This window comes from Amblyomma americanum, chromosome 2 (genome assembly GCF_052857255.1).
Source record: "Amblyomma americanum isolate KBUSLIRL-KWMA chromosome 2, ASM5285725v1, whole genome shotgun sequence".
Classification (NCBI taxonomy): Eukaryota; Metazoa; Arthropoda; class Arachnida; order Ixodida; family Ixodidae; genus Amblyomma; species Amblyomma americanum.
In genome coordinates this window covers 225,544,213-225,561,454 of record NC_135498.1, presented here as the reverse complement: position 1 = coordinate 225,561,454, position 17,242 = coordinate 225,544,213, and the positions used below count along the sequence as shown (strand labels likewise).

The following is a 17,242-nucleotide window of genomic DNA, read 5'->3' as shown; positions in this document are numbered from 1 at the left end:
AGATGATTTGATCATAAATGAATCGGGCATTCTTTCCCTCTTACTTCAAATAGACCCTAAAAAATCCGGTGGTCCCGACAACATACCAAATGCATTTCTTAAGCGTTACGCGGAATGGATGTCAAAGTTTTTGCTGATTATTTTTGAAAAATCACTGCAAACAGGCGAAATCCCGGAGAAATGAAAAATTGCCAAGGTCATTCCTATACATAAATCGGGCAACATTACCAACGCATCCAATTATCGACCAATCTCGCTTACTTGTACAACATGCAAAATCCTCGAACATTTAATTCTTAAACATATCCTATCATTTCTAGAAAAAAATAACATAATTGTGCCTAACCAGCATGGCTTTAGAAAAGGTTTGTCTACGACTACTCAATTAATAGAGACAATTCACGACCTAGCGTTTACATTAGACAAATGTGGCCAAACAGACATGATATTCTTAGACTTTTCGAAAGCGTTCGATCGGGTCTCCCACCCTAAGCTCCTCTAAAAACTTTTCCATTATCTCGGTGACAATATTACCAAATGGCTGAAAGGCTACCTTACAGGCCGGCGCCAATATGTACACTTTAAAGGGCACTCTTCAGATTGCGGCGATGTGATGTCTGGCGTGCCACAAGGCTCCGTTCTGGCCCCTGTCCTCTTTCTTCTTTTTATCAACGACCTGCATAATAGTACTAACATAACAGTAAGAATGTTTGCAGACGACTGCATCATTTACAAAGAAATAACCTGCCATGCAGACCAAGCAATTCTAAATAGTGCCCTTGAAAGCATATCACAATGGTGTGAAACATGGCAGATGACGATTAATGTAGAAAAAACGGTTTGCATGACAGTAACAAATAAGAGAGCGGCAATAAATCTCCCTTATTATCTACAAGGTCAGATGTTAAGGAAAGTAGAAGAATATGAATATTTAGGAGTAATAATTTCCTCGGATCTTAAATGGAACAAGAAGGTAGCCTATATTACTAATAAAGCACTGGCAGCTCTCTACTCGATTAAACGATCGCTTAAATCCGCATCAGTCGACACTAAGCTCTTAGCATACACTTCACTTGTTCGCTCCATAATGGACTATGGAATAATATGTTGGCTCCCCTTCCGCAAACAATACATAGAAAGATTAGAGGGCGTACAACGAAAAGCGGTCAGATTTATTTTTAACAAATATCGCCGTCATGACTCCCCTACACAGCTCTTAAGACAAGCCGACCTTCCCACTATACATAACCGAACCAGACTACTGCGCCTCAAGTTTCTTTTCCTTCTGCTTAATGGCGGTATGAAAATCGATACGAGTAAGTACTTAATAAAGTCAAACACGCGCACTACCAGAACAAAACACCAACAGCACTTAACCGAGTACAGATTTCACAACGATATATTCAGGTACTCTTTCTTCCCACAAGCAATCCGTGAGTGGAATAGTCTGCCTTGCGATGCTGTCAACTGCGCATCACTCAAAGATTTCATCGCCAACATATCACGCTTTATTTTGCAATAACAACTACGATGCTGGTGCGCTAACTCTTGCACTCTTTTTTCCTTGCTGACGATGACATCCCGACTTTCTTATCTGACTCTCGCTTATTATATTTTTTAACCATGTTGCTCGTTTCTCATGACAGTCTCATTCTTCAGCAGCTTTTGTTTCATTTCTTGCTCCTTAAAAACTTGTCTGCATTTTTGTTACTGTTTTTTTTTACCGTGCCGAAGTCCTCAAATATGCTACTTGCTCCTGTTTTGCTATTTTGTTTTACCTTTTGTATAATGCATATTGCCTTGTTGGACTACGATCGCCTTTGTGTTGGCACTTACTTGACCTGTGTTATTTTAGTGTGTGTGATGTCCCACTCCTGCGACGGCCTCAAATGTGAGGCCAGCAGTATGTTCAAATAAATAAATAAATAAATAAATAAATAAATAAATAAATAAATAAATAAATAAATAAATAAGTAAATAAATAAGTAAATAAATAAAAGGCTGAGCTTTTCCTGAAGAAATAATGCAACTTATTTGACCAGGTGTCGTTTTCTGAGACAATTGCCCTAAGCGGTGCGTCAACCTTGTGCGTTTTGACACTAAGAAAGGCGCCTAGGCAATTCCGATTACTTGTTCCAATGCGCTTGACAACATTACCAGCACTGCTTTTTTTGCTTCAGATTTTTCTCTGGTTACAGACACGTTTTTTATTTATTGTACCCTCAGGGCCAAAGGCATTACAGAGGGGAGTGGGTTTAGGATAAACAACAATTAAATAGATTACAGTGAAAATAGGTATTACAAAATAAATTTCCTCCAGAATAAAACAAATTGCAACATCCAGAAAACGTAAATAGTATAGAAACAATGTATACAATACAGTGGAAGCAGATAAAACATACAATCAACTTTCTTCAGAATAAACATTATTAGCTACAGCGTCATGAAATATTTTATTGTCAGGAATGGCTGCAATATCGGGGGGAAGGCGGTTCCTTTCCACAGATGTGCGGGGAAGATAAGACTGAAAAGAAGATTTGCTGTGGCATGTTGGGATGCCAACCTTGTGGCGGTGATCGATGCGACGTGAAATATATTCGGGGGGTGACATGAAATAGTTGTGAAGCGCAACGTGATGATATAGCTTGTGAAATAGCGTTAGGCGACCAATTTTGCGGCGAGATTGTAACGGTGGGAGTGAGACGTTAGATTTCATGGCTGTGATGCTTGCCGTACGGTTGTAATTTGAAAGAATGAAGCGAACGGAATTATTATGGACTAATTCCAAGGAATATGTGCGGTTTTCATGCCTAGGGTCCCATATTGATGCTGCGTATTCTAGTTTAGGACGTATGAGTGTTTTATAGAGTAGAAGTTTAAGGGATGAGGGAGCGGTAGAGAATTTGCGACGTAAGTATCCTAACATGCGGTTAGCGTTATTAATCACGTAGTCAATATGAATAGACCATGTTAAGTTTTGAGTCATATGAATTCCTAAGTACTTATATGTTTTTACCCAATCAAGAGGAGTGCCATCAAGATAATATGAAGGAAGAGCGTTATATGTCCGGGAAACACGCAAAGCTTTACATTTATTAGTGTTTAATTTAATATTTCATGTAGTGCACCAGTTTGACACCAAATTAAGGTCTGACTGGAGAGTGTCAGTATTGTTGACGTTATTTATTTCCCGAAATATTACACAATCGTCAGCAAAAAGGTGAATGTTAGAAGATATGGCAGAAGGAAGGTCATTAATATAGATTAAAAATAGGAATGGTCCAAAGACCGATCCCTGTGGAACACCAGATAGCACGTTATCAATCGGTGAATTAGCGTTATTAGCATGCACAAATTGCCAACGGTTTAGAAGGAAAGATTTAATCCATTGGGATGCGTTAGGATCGAGATTAAGATGGCTCAGTTTATGTAGTAGCAATTTATGGCATACTTTATCAAAGGCTTTGGAAAAGTCCAAAAAAATGCAGTGAGCGCAAGATGAGTTGTCAAGTATGCGGTATAGCTTATCAGTAAAGGCAAGTAATTGAGTTTCACAGGAGTATGTTTGACGAAAACCATGTTGCGCAGGCGTGAAAAATGAATGCTCATCGAGAAAAGTAACGACATTCTTGAAAATGATATGTTCTAGTAATTTGCAGCACGTGCTGGTGAGCGAAATGGGACGAAAATTTTGAGGGCAGTGCTTACCACCGGACTTGTGAAGTAGAACCACCTTCCCTATTTTCCAGTCGATAGGAAGGCTTGCTGTGTCGAGTGACTGTTGAAAAAGTTTGGTTAGTATAACTGAACTATAAGCACAAGTATTTTTTAGGAATTTAGCGCTAATCGCATCAGAACCAGGTGAAGAATAATTTTTTAAAGATTCGATTAATTTGGCTACACTAGGTGGATGAACAGTTATGATTGGCATTGTCGGGAACCTGTGGTGCGGTATGAATGGGAGATTAATTCTTGAAATGGAGGAAAAGCTTTCAACGAATGTTTCATTCAGCACGGAAGCACAAAGATCATTGGGGATAAGTTTACCGGAGGCGTCTTGTAGTCTAATTAATGGGTCGTTCGCAGGATGTATAACGCGCCAAATTTTTTAACACTCGTTTTCAAATTTGTTGGTAATGTGGCAGACAGAAAGTTATTTTTTGTAAGTTTAATCGCGTTGACGTAAGCGTCGGAGGCAGACTTGTACTTCGCCCATCGCTCATTAGATGGTGAAAGCTTCGCGCGGCTGTATAGACGTTTCTTTTCGTTAGATATTCGTCTGATGTGAGAGTTGTGCAATGGTGATTGTGGATTAGAGGTCACCATACGCTTTGGGATACACTTATCAGTTAGTTCGTGAACCTTCGTTTTGAATGATATCCAGTTATCCTCGACAGAGCAGTAGTCTGAGTTTTCAATGAAGTAATCAACAAAAGTGCCCAGCTCATAGTTAATAGCGGTAAAGTTGCGTTTGTAATCTCGAATAATTTTTTTTATTTTATTAACTTTTGGCCGTGGTATACTAATGCAAAAATTGAGAAGAACGTGATCGCTTATGCCTGGAAGATATGTTATGTCAGTAGCTAACTCTGGATTAGTTGCTAGAACTAGATCGAGAGTGTTCGAAACGTTATTTACCGTCCTAGTGGCTTTTGTAACTAACTGAGTTAGCGAAAATGTGGCGCATAGTTCTAAGAATTCTTTAGCTTGATGCGAAGGGGGAGACGAAGAAGGCGGCTTAGCAGTCCATAAAATAGTTGGGAAATTAAAGTCCCCAAGTAGAAAAGGCGGTGATGAAGGAAATCGTGCGCGAACAAGATTTATAGCGTCGTGAAGTTCGTTAGTGAATGTAGACGAATAAGAAGGAGAACGGTAACAGACGCCAATAACCAATTTGAGATGACCTATCACTATTGACGCAAAAATTAGTTCTAGTTCGCTGAAGACTTGGATACATGAAGACGGAATGTCTTTGGAAATGGCTAGTAAAGCACCGCACCGCCACGCTTGGCTGTTCTATCGCAACGATATACCGAATAGCAATGAGCGTTATTGAATATTTCGGAATCTGACACATGCGTTGGGAGCCAGGTTTCCGTTAGCGCTATAATGTCAGCTGAGCATGTGTCTATGGCAGAAGATAAAGCAGTATGCTTGTTAAGTAGGCTTCTGACGTTTGTATAAAGAACTGATACCGATGATGACAACTGTCCACTACCCCTCGCGATTCCCTACGGTGAAGCGGAAGATCCAGCTACGGAATCCAATGCAGACGATTCCAATGCAGAGGATTCGCCACGTGCCACGATTTCTTCAACAGTGTCCGTGGTAGGGTTATACATGAAACATTTTTTATTGATGTGCAGCTTGCTATATCGTATCTTAAAAGAACGAGGGCCAGCGTGATTAGATCCGAATTCAAAAAGTTTTTTCCGAGCCTGGCGCGTAGCAGGTGAGACATCTTCACTGATAGTGATGGTATCTGTTGTAAATTGGTTACGAAGGGTTAATATCTTGTCTTTCATTTTAGTGTCTGAAAATTTAGCTATGATTGGTCGACACTTGTTTTCTGAAAAAACGCCGAGGCGATGTGCACGTTGAATTGGGCTCGAGGAGCATACTTCGACAGCCTTAGACAAGGCTTCCAGGAGTTTAGATTCAGTATCTGCCCAAGTCTCTTCCGCATCGGGTATACCCCTAAATATTAAATTTTCACGTCGCGACCTATCTTCTGCTTCATCAAGGCGAGACTGCAGCAAATCATTTCGAATGCGTTGGTCTTCTACAGATTTCTTTAAAGATGAAAGTTCTTGACCCATTTCGCTGAATTTCTTTGCCTTTTCCTCGACTTCATCAAGCCTCTTGCACATGCCAGCTAACTTTGATTCAATGTTCTTCTGACTACTCCTAATGTCTTTTATATCAGCTGCTAATTCGACCTGATCTTTTGAGCTTTGCAACGTACGAGAATGTACATCCTTGAGCAGCTTAAACAGAACTTTCATTTGTTCAGATGGATTGTCTGGCAGGTTGTCTATGTCAAGGGAGCGAGTCGTAGGACCCGGGTTAGATTCAATGTCGCCAGAGCGCAAAAGCAGGAAAATCATTGAAACACATTCGCAAGCAACATCAAAGCACACCCGTGGGCACGGGAACAGAAGTAAACAGCGATCGTCGCATTTCCTAGCGTGCAAAGAATTGTGAGCGCAAACCTGCACAGTGAAGAAACGAAGCATTGGAAACATGCCGATGTCACTGTTCCCGTGCCCACGGAAGGGAAAGCCAGCGTGTTGTCGCTTTAAATCCGGTGTGGGTGGCGATGCCATGGTCGTTGACGCTGGACGGGTGTGGACGAAGGATTCGATGAGCAGACAATCTTGGCCGGGTAAAAATCTGAATTTGTCGGTGAACCGAAGCCCAGAACTTGCAACCACCGGAGCAGGGAAAGACGTCGAGTCAGTGCCTGCAGCCGGCGAAGTTGATATGCCGAGCGCCAGCATAGCCCGCACAGTGAAGAAACGAAGCATTGGAGGCATGCTGATGTCACTGTTCCCGAGGGTTAAATGATTTTAAGACTGGTTCTAGACCTTTTCCATTGAATTATTCATGCGACATAACAGCAAAGCCCCTCTACCTATCGGCGTGTAATACACAAAGCGGGGGATCTTTTAAAAAAGATACAGCGCGTTTCACCTGTACATTCTGTGTAGGATGCCTGACATGGTTTAAAACGTCCACACCCTCCGACACACAGTGGGCAGAGTCCTCCTCCACGGCACGCCTGGAAATCTGTCGAACAACGGACAGCAGTTCGGGTGCAGTCTTCCTCTTCTCGATGGTGAACATAGGTCGCCGGGATAGCACCTGTTGCACATCTTGAGGCAGGCACACTTGCTCAAGCAGATGGATGGAGCCTCAGAACGCTGTACGCTTCATAGGTAGCCGGCTACGAAGCTGCTTCAGTTTAAGCTACCACCAAAACTCAGTCGTTCGATGGACGAGAGCCGTAAACTCACGAAAGTCTCTCCAGGTCTCGGAAAAAAACCTGGCACCTGGCAAAAACCAGCTGCCCTATTTCTTCAGAAAAGCTCACTGTTTTACATATTGCCACGTAGTGGTGACGGCAGTCGAAGGAGCGTTGGAGACGGGCAAAAAGTCTTCAAAAAAAAAAACTGTTTATGGGACTCACTTGCGCCCACAATGGACTGAATAACTCGGCGCCGGCGAAGCGACAAGCGTGCTCGGCGGTCGTCGAACAGAATGCCCGCCGCTGTCGGCCGTGCTCAATTTAAAGCTGATAGCGAACTTTCGAGATAAAGCGTGCAAAGGTAGTAGAACATTCCGGAACAGCGTAGAATCAGCTACGCCTGGCTGCGATCAATCAAGATAAATCTAGTCGCGTCTTGCGTCGCAAACAAAGCGGTAATGTGGCGTGGCGGCAGATTTGAAGAAGCAACAACACTCCGAAGATTCGCTGCATTACTCCCCTCTCAAAGAAGCATCGACCCGATACATTAAAACAAATAATGCGACTAGTAAGGGAAAAAAACGGATCGTGCGAAAGTAGACATCGAGTGCGGAAATGCAGCGTCTTTTAGCGCGCATAATAGGGCTTCAGACGGACGACATGGAAAACTACTGGCCGTACGCGGCGTCGCTGGGATGCAGTCATTGCGCCAGGGATGACTTCATAATCCAGTTCACCTAGCCGATGAAGAATCTTGTATGGGCCGAAATAGCGGCGCAAAAGCTTTTCACTCATTCCACGGCGGCGAATGGGTGTCCGAACCCAGACTTTGTCACCTGGCTTGTATTCCGCGTTGCGTCTTCGTAGGTTGCAGCGTCTCGCGTCGGTCCGCCGCTGGTCTTTGATCCGTAATCGGGCAAAGCTTTGAGCTTCTTCTGCCCGTTGAAAGTAGGCGGCGACGTCGACGTTTTCTTCGGTAACGTTGGGCAGCATGGCGTCTAGAGTGGTTGTTGACTGCCTGCCATGGACGAGCCTAAAAGGCGTCATCTGGGTGGTCTCCTGCACTGCGGCGTTGTAGGTGAAGACGACGTAAGGCAGGATGACGTCCCAGGTTTTGTGTTCGGCATCGACATACATGGCGAGCATATCGGCGATGGTTTTGTTCAGGCGCTCGGTCAGTCTGTTGGTCTGCGAATGATATGCAGTTGTCTTCGGGTGGCTGGTTTGGCTGTAACGCAAGATGGCTTGCGTTAGTTCCGCCGTGAATGCTGCTCCTCTGTCCGCGATGAGCACATCGCGGGCGGCGTGTCACAGAAGATTGCACTCCACGAGAAATTTGGCGACTTCAGCTGCTGTTCCGTTCGATAGGATTTTTGCCTCGGCGTAGCGGGTGAGATGGTCGGTCGCTATGATGATCACTTATTTCCAGACGTTGACTTTGGGAAAAGGCCAAGCAAGTCCATGCTGACCTGCTGAAAGGGCGTTGAAGGGGGGGGGGGGCAGGGGCTCAATCGGGTGCAGAAATCCTGCTGGTCGGGTAGGAGGGGTCTTTCGTCGCTGACAATCTCGACAGGTTTTCACATAATGTGCGACATCGGCAGACAGTCGGGGCCAGCAATACTGGTCCTGAATGCGGCGGAGGGTGCGAGTAAGCCCAAGATGTCCAGCTGTCGGCCCGTCGTGTGAAGCCTGTAGAACTTCAGGGAAGACAAGCAGGGGCAACAAGGAGCTAGGCTCTTTTGTTCGCTGTGAAGTTCTTCTCCACGAGAACATCATTCTGTACACAGAAGGAGGACAGTCCTCGCCTGAAGGAGGCGGAGGTGAAGAAAATTTGCCTTCCAAGACCTCGATGAGGTGTTTTAGGTCGAGGTCGGTGCGTTGCTGCTGGGCAAAAAAGCTGGGGCTGATGGGTCCCAGGAAGACGTCCTCATCGTCGTCGTTCGGCAGCGCAGCTATAGGAGCTCGTGAGAAACAATCGGCGTCAGAGCCCTTGGGTCCGGACTTGTATACGACGGTGACGTCAAAGTCCTGGAGACACAGACTCCATCGAGTGAGGCGGCCAGAGGGATCCTTCAAACTGGCAAGCCAGTGCAGCGCGTGGTGATCGCTGACCACCTTGAACGGTCGCGCGTACAGTTAGGCGCGGAATTTCAACGTAGCCCAAATGATGGCAAGACACTGCCTATCAGTTGTCGAATAGTTAGCCTCGGCCTTGGAAAGGGAACGGCTAGCGTATGCGATGACTTTCTCCAGACCGTCGCTTCTTTGAACGAGGACGGCGCCTAGGTCCACGCTGCTTGCGTCGGTATTAACTTCAGTATCGGCGGTTTCAACAAAGTGCGCGAGCATCGGTGGGCACTGTAAACGACGGTGAAGCTCTTTGAAGGTTTCTCCTTGCGGGGCTTTCTATATAAATGGCACGTCTGCCTTCGTTAGTTTTGTCAGGGGCTCGGCGATGCGGGAAAAGTTTTTCACAAATCGTCCGTAATATGCGCACAGTCCGAGGAATCTGCGCACTTCTTACTTATCGGTCGGTGGTGGAAACTGTTCAATAGCAACTGTTTTCTGCGGGTCTGGGCGTACTCCCTCCTTGCTAACGATGTCGTCTATAAATAGCCTCTCTTCAAAGGCAAAGTGGCACTTCTATGCTTTAAAGGTGAGGCACAAGATTTGATGGCGTCTAGTACTGTTCAAAGTCTTTTGAGGCGCTCTTCAAAGACGTCATCTAAATATACAAGATAAATTTGCCACTTCAGGCCTGCCAGCACTGTATACATTACTCGCTGAAACGTCGCTGGTGCGGAACAGAGACCAAATGGCATCACCTTGAACTCAAAAAGGAGCCCATCCGGACTGATGAATGCTGTCTTCTCGCGATCTCTTTCATCGACCTCAATTTGCCAGTAGCCGCTCTTGAGGTCCATCGACGAGAAATACTTGGCATTGCAGAGCCGGTCTAGTGTGTCGTCGATGCGGGGGAGGGGGTAGACGTCCTTCTTTGTTATGTTGTTCAAGCGGCGGTAATCAACGCAGAATGGAAGTGCGCTTTCTTTCTTTCTCACTAGAACAACCGGTGCCGCCCATGGGCTATTTGAAGACTGGATAACGTCGCCGCAAGCATTTCTTCCACTTGGTCCCGGATGGCTTGTCGTTCTCGTGGCGACACACGGTAGGGGTTTTGACGGAGAGGTCGGGCGTCCGGGTCGGATATAATGCGATGCTTGGCAATTGGCGTTTGTCGGACCTTCGGCGATGACGAAAAGCACTAGCTGTAGCTTCGAAGCAGGTTGCGGATCTGGTCATGTCTTTTCCGGGGCAGGGCTGGGTGGATGTCGAAAGTGGGCGAGTTCTTTTGTTCAGGGGAGTCTTCTGCGGATGGTTCGGAGAGGGCGAACGAGTCACGTACTTCAGATATTTTGTCGAAGAAAGCAATCGTCGTTCCTCTGTTATTGTGCCGGTATTCTTCCCTGAAGCTAGTGAGCAGTATATCGGCCTGGTCATTGAGGAAATGTGGGATGCCTCTGGCGATGCTGATTCCTAGGTCTAGAAGCAAATGCATGTTCCCCTCGATGATGGCTTCAACCTTAATTGCTGTCGTGGCGCCTACGTTCACGAAAACGCTTGAACGGGGTGGGACGCTCACTTCTTCCTAAGGGAAACTCTGGCAACGTGATTTTCCAGAGTCTTCGTCGAAGGGATGGCCTCGTTCGTCGAAAGCATGATCAACTTGGATTGAAAGTTGGTGATCGCCTGATGTTCATTAAGGAACTCCATGCCCAAGATCACTTCGCGGGAGCATTGCGGTAGCACAACAAAGGTCGCAGGATAGGTGTGTCCTTTGACAGTCACTCGCGCTGTGCATCATCCTTACGGCGTAATTAGGTGGCCCCCTGCGGTGCGAATTTCTGGGCCATCCCAAGCGGTCGTGACCAGGTGAAGAATTCCGACGTCGTTTAAGATTATATCAAATCGTCAACCCAGAAGATCCTCAAAGCCTTTTCCGTAGATATCAAGGATTTGTTCTACTCAGTGCTGCAATCTGATATGTTTTGCTGGGTTGAAGACTGTATTGATATGTTTGGTAATGTTGCTTTGCAGAACGCGTCAGGTACGTCGAGCATTGGCGTTTTGGAACTTCTTAGTCTTTACCTTCGATCTACTTTCTTACACTGAGATGGACGGCCATATGTATGTATAAGAAATATGTATAAGAGCTTGCATCGCCCCTTTTCTCAGAGAATTGTTTTTAGCACAACTTGACAGGGGCCTTAACTGCCGACTCGCGCCGATTCTAATGTAACGAAAGTCTTTAGATACGTAAATAACTTCTTACTATTTATTGACCGCAGTTCAAGGTCATTTGAACCACTAGCTAACAACGCACTAACCTTCGTACGCGCTGGCTTAACGCCGCAATAAATAATTCACGAGATCCCTTCTGACAATAGCATATGATTCCTTGATATTAGATTTTATTTCCTGACGAACAGGTGTACTGGAAGTACGAACTTCACGGCAAAATATCGACTACTTCCGTACAACCCAGCTCATTTCAAACTTGTTAAGAGGGGCATCGCAAAATTATGCCTTTCTAATGCCTTGCAAAAGTTTTGCCCGAACTTATAGCCGCCAGCTTGGACGAACAAATCCTCCGGCTGTCTGCTTCTGGGTATCCTAACCACGTACTTGTCAGCGTCGCGGAAGCCATTCTGAAAGGGAAGTGTTCAATACAGCCAGACGCTTTTCAGGCTTCTGCTGGGAAGCTCAAGACTGTGGTGATTCCGTACATACACAGCCTGTGCCATCGACTAAAAAAGGTTGGGGAAAAGGTGAACGTCCGAGTGGATTTCTCTGCTCCGGACAAGCTTCAAAAACTGTGCAAAATGGGCAACCCAGGTGACTCTCGCAAGCCTGGGTGCACGAATCGGCACAAGGGCCAGTTTGTCAAATGTGCGGAATCGGTCGTGTATAATCTACCGATTTCAAGTGGCAAGACATATATGGTATAAAGTGGGAGGTGCATGAACGATCTCCTCCATAAACATTGAGGAATGTAAGGGAAAAGTGCGGAGCAAGGCGGAAAGCTGGGCTAGTTGGTGTTTCATCATGAATTAAAAGACTAGCGCATATAACAAAGACACAGACAAAGAAGTAGACAGGACGAGCGCTAATTTTTACACATAAAAGAAGGAAGCACAGGGCCCGATGTACGAGAAATCAATGCAATCAAGGCGGAAAGCTGGGCTAGTTGGTGTTTCATCATGAATTAAAAGACTAGCGCATATAACAAAGACACAGACAAAGAAGTAGACAGGACGAGCGCTAAAAAGAAGTTTTCGGTCTGCCACAAGAGCGCTCGTCCTGTCTACTTCTTTGTCTGTGTCTTTGTTATATGCGCTAGTCTTTTAATTCATGATAAAAAGTGCGGAGGGTTCCTCGATGCACATTGTAGAAAGGGTGAATCAAGTGATGACTCCAGCGACGAACTCAGTTCCGGCAAGAGTGCAGACCCCAGTGCGAAATATAGCTGCGTGCCTTCCTACAAAGAATGTACCACTATCATAAGAAATACCTGCCAACTAATATGTGAAATTATCGAGGCAGAGATAATAGATAGTTTAGGTGAAAACTACGTGTCTAAGCCGTCCATTGTTTTATCTCCCAAGGAATTACTATACCTTCGTCGTCATTGATTGGTTGCGGACTGCGCATGTGTGATGACCGGCCACGATTAGCCTTTACATGCTTCTTCGCGGTTCACAATAAACTGTTGAAAGTTGACGCTCGTGTGTCTCTCGTCTCCTTCACCGTCCTCGTCTGGTGTTGCGCTTCAGGTTTATACCATGTCTCACCAGGACGCCCAAACAACCACCTTGCTTGTCTCCTGTACGGCCGTGTGCCTTCGTGCACAATGAACACCATTCTACCATACCGCCCGGACGAAGACGTTGTTCGATCGCCTGTCGCCACAGCTCTGTTTATTTAGCTAATTTTTCCTAATTTACCTAGTTTTATTTGAATATTCGAGGACGGCAGCATCTTCAAAGCGGTACTGTCCCTACGGGAAGAGCACGGCTGCTCCGGCGCCGGCAAGCCTAAAGCGACCACGCCATTCCAAGGAGGCTGGCTCGGAAGAGGCGGCCATGGCTTCCCAGGCTGTGGAGCGACCAGAACATGGACTCGATCACCCGTCCAGTGAGACCTCATCGCTTAGTGGGGCTTAGTCAACGATCGTGGACGGTGACGAGTCAGTGGCCGATATGGCTGACGTGGACAACGAGGGCTTCAAGTTGGTGTGTCATCGCAAGCAACGAACGGTAGGGATCCCGGTAGTGGTTGAGCCTACAGAAAAGGGGGTTGATTTAAGAGAGAAGAATCCCAACTTACTTTTCGCGGCGATTCAATCACTGCTGGGATCAGCTCCGGTTCGAAGTCGGTTCACCTGCACGGGGCTCTTCAGCTGGATGTCTCGACGGAAGAGCAGGTTGACAAGCTCCTGCAGAGCTCTCAGATTTTTGGCATCAAATTTAACGTGCGGTTGCCCCATTCCTACATGAAGAACACCTGTGTTATTAAGGGTGTACCAAAGTGGTATTCAGAACGCGACCTACTTGATTATCTGAAACCACAAGGTGTACTGCACGTGAAACGACTTGTGCGTCGTGTGGAGTCTCGAGGAAAAGAATGGGCTGCGAAACCTACCAACTCTATCGTGTTGACATTCGCTCCGAACTCAGAGCGCCCCGAAAAAATTGATCTGGGATTCACAAAACACGCAGTTGCAGATTTCACTGAAGCTCGTCCACGGTGTTTTAGATGCCAACGGTTTGGGCACGTGGCCAAAGTTTGCACAAAGGATCGACGCTGTAAGCGGTGCGGAGGCGACCACGACTTTAAAACCTGCAGGGCAGATTTTGCTTACGCCAATTGCGGTGGCAATCATCCAGAGAGTTTCGGAGGCTGCCCCTTCCGTGTGAGCGCTCTGCAGCGTCGGATGTCCTTTATTGCTGGTCCAAAAACCCCACCGACTGAGACGCCTGTCCCTGGATTAGACGAGTTCCCAGTATTGGAGTCTGATGTTGTTGCGTTGCCCAACAATGTCCCTAAGAGACCTGAGTCCAGCAAGACGCCAAGGCCCAGTGCGCGCGAGTCGACTGTTCGACCTCCAGCAAAAAGTGTCCATGTTCTTGAGCGGCCGGATCACAGCCAGACTCCACGGCAAGGGGGGCCCTCATATGCACACGTGACAAAAACACCAGCTACTGCGGCCAAGAGTGTGTCCCCGTCGGCATCTTTTATCGATGTTTAAGTGAGTGCGTTGCGCATAATAAGGAGCTCAAAAATCAAGGTATGTCTGACCTTCTTCATGTTTTGTTTGGGGCCCTGCGTTCACATGTTCCGGCGATGGCGCCTGGTAACCTGAAGAACTTCCTACAGCTGGTGCTTTCTTTTGAGTCCCTAATTTCCACCTTCGCAGCAAACTTCCTTGCGAACTAAAATGGATGGGGCTAAACCTCGTGGATCTCATATGCACCGAAAAGTGCCGTTTATATTGCAGTGGAACTGCGCTGGGATTTTAAGTCGGTTAGCAGAACTCAAACTATTCTTGAAAGAGACTTGTGTTCCAGTATTGGCCCTGTCAGAAGCTGGCCTGCCAAGCGGGAGATGTTTGACTGGATATGTCGCCCATAAAAACTGCAGCATAAAGTCATTTCCTGCAGGAAGTGCTGCGCTTTACATAAGAAGAGAAATTCCACATGTTTCTCTAAGCGTTGCCGATCTTTGCTCGGATGACATTGAGGTAGCGGCTGCAAGAATACAACTCGGCTCTCGAAACCTTTCTATTGCATCCGTGTACGTGTCTCCGCGGAAGAAGGTAGCATTAGATTTGTTTGTACAGCAGCTCTGCGACCGCTGCCCAGCACCTAGAATCATCTGCGGTGATTTCAATGCCCATCATGCCGTTTGGGGTGACCGGAACACGGATTCCCGTGGACGCAAACTTGTAGAGGTTATTGACAGTTTGGACCTGTGTGTTGCCAATGACGGAAGCCCCACTTTTTTCCGGCCTCCAGCCTCAGCGACAGCTATACACCTTACACTGCATTCACCTGACGTCCGCGTGAGTTGGTCAACAGCACCCGACCGCATGGGAAGTGATCTTTATCCGATTTTTGTGTTTGCTGCCGACTTTCGTATGCATGCTCCTAAAATTAGCAACGTGGTCAACTGGGACAAGTACAGAAAGCACCTAGAACGTGTTTCTGGTGATGTTGTTGACAAAATGATTTCTAGTAAGCTAGCAGCAACTACGGCGGTCAAGTTAACTGATCATTTTCCGGCCCCGGATTTAAAACTCAGGAACCTTTGCGCAGCGAGAAGAAGGGCGGAGCGCCAACTCGTACGGAAGGACAACAGGCAACTGAAGACGACCTTCAATAGGCTGAATTCTGCTATTAGACGGCACACGAACAAGCTGTACAGGTCGCAATGGGCCTCATTCTGTGCTAGTTTGACTGTGTTCTCACCGATAACGAGAATATGGCGAGTTATTGGTAGCCTTGCTGGAGAATCTCGCCCTTCGAAGCCTTTTGAAGCTCTTGCAATACGCAAGGAAAAACCTATTGCGTGCTTGGCAGAGGAATTTCCAGACGCACTCGTACGCGCTGATTCTGGAATAGATATATATTCACCATCTGCTTCCTCCAGGTCTATCATGGACGTCCCGTTCACGCTTCGTGAGCTTCAGACTGCGCTCAGTGGCCTGCGGCGCCGGTGTTCACCAGGTCCCGACGGCATCACCAATCAAAGGCTGAATAATCTGCCCTTGCAACTCAGAAAGGAGCTCCTCAACTTCATCAATCGAGTTTGGGAGACTGGCGATGTTCCTCCGTCATGGAACGTGGCACATGTAGTTCCGGTACTGAAGCCTGGCAAAGACATGACAGACCTTGCCTCGTATCGCCCAGTGTCATTGACCTCCTGTGTAGCTAAGTTGATGGAGAAGCTGTTAATGAACGCTTATCATGGTGGCTTGAGGACAGCAAGGCACTGCCATCCTGTATGACAGGATTCCGCCGAGGTCTTAGTGCCCAAGATAGCGCCTTAGACTTGATCAGTCACATTGAACACCAGAGAGCTTTCGGCCTTTCCACCTTAGCCATTTTTCTTGATGTTGCGAAAGCTTACGACAGCGTGCTTCAGAGCTCAATTCTAAACAGCTTGCAAGGCATGGGCATACAGGGCCATATGTTAAGATTCATTTACAAGTTTATAAGTGATCGCGCGGTTCGTGTACGGTTAGGGAGTGCGTTAAGCACCGAAAGGGTTTTGTCACGAGGTGTGCCTCAAGGAAGTGTTCTTTCCCCCACGCTCTTTAACGCCGTAATGGCTGGCCTACCCGATTCGTTGAAAAAAAGTTGCAGGCAAGTGCGTATGTCACTTTATGCTGACGACATCTGTATTTGGATTACTGGCTACCAACACAAGCGATTAGCCCTGATAGCTTGACAGGCTATACTTTCGGCACAAGCTTACCTTCAAGGTGTAGGGTTGTCTCTGTCAGTGGGCAAATCCGGCTTTATTCTGTTTCCAGGTGTAAGAAGACGTCAAGCGCGGTTGAAGATAGACCTCGGTCACTCTTGCATCCGTCAATTCAACCACGCGCGTTTCCTGGGCGTCATTATTGACTCCCGTCTACAGTGGCGAAAAGCTGTAGACGCGATTATTTCATCTATATCTTCTCGTCTCAATGTGATCCGTAGAATTGCACGTGAGCAATGGGGAAATCATCCTTCTGTGAATGGTCAAACTTCATGAAGCGCTGGTGGTCAGCCGGATAATGCATCAATTACCTTTAATTTCCCCCTCGGCATCACAACTTGAGCGTCTCGAAGTTGTCCACGGAAAGGGCCTAAGAAGAGGCATTGGAGTTCCCCAGGCGGCTGTGAATAAGGCAGTACTTCATGAGTCCCTATCGAAACCTCTTAGCCTTATCGCTTCTCAGAGACTATTAATGCATCTTGACCGCTTAGGAGAGACGGTAGCTGGGCGATCCCTTCTCCAGCGGCTCTGCAAGAGATATGAGTCGAAGGCTTACTTGGCACTCAATACTCTTAGTTCTTTAAGCATTAATGTCCGAAGGCAAAGGAAACGGTTGAAACCCCCCTGGTCTTTTCCGACCCTCGACTGTAAGGTCACAATTCCCCATGTGAGCGCAAAGCTCAGCTCTCCTTTGGCAGCAACGCGTTCGCTTGTACTGGAATACTTGGAAAC

General features: G+C 46.7%; 1 protein-coding gene across 1 annotated transcript in view; it reads left to right on the top strand.

Annotated features, from left to right (window-relative positions):
* Window positions 1-17,242, top strand: part of LOC144120391 (gonadotropin-releasing hormone receptor-like) — a 656,327-nt gene that overhangs the window by 128,543 nt on the left and 510,542 nt on the right. The gene's annotated exons all lie outside the window — the stretch shown is intronic.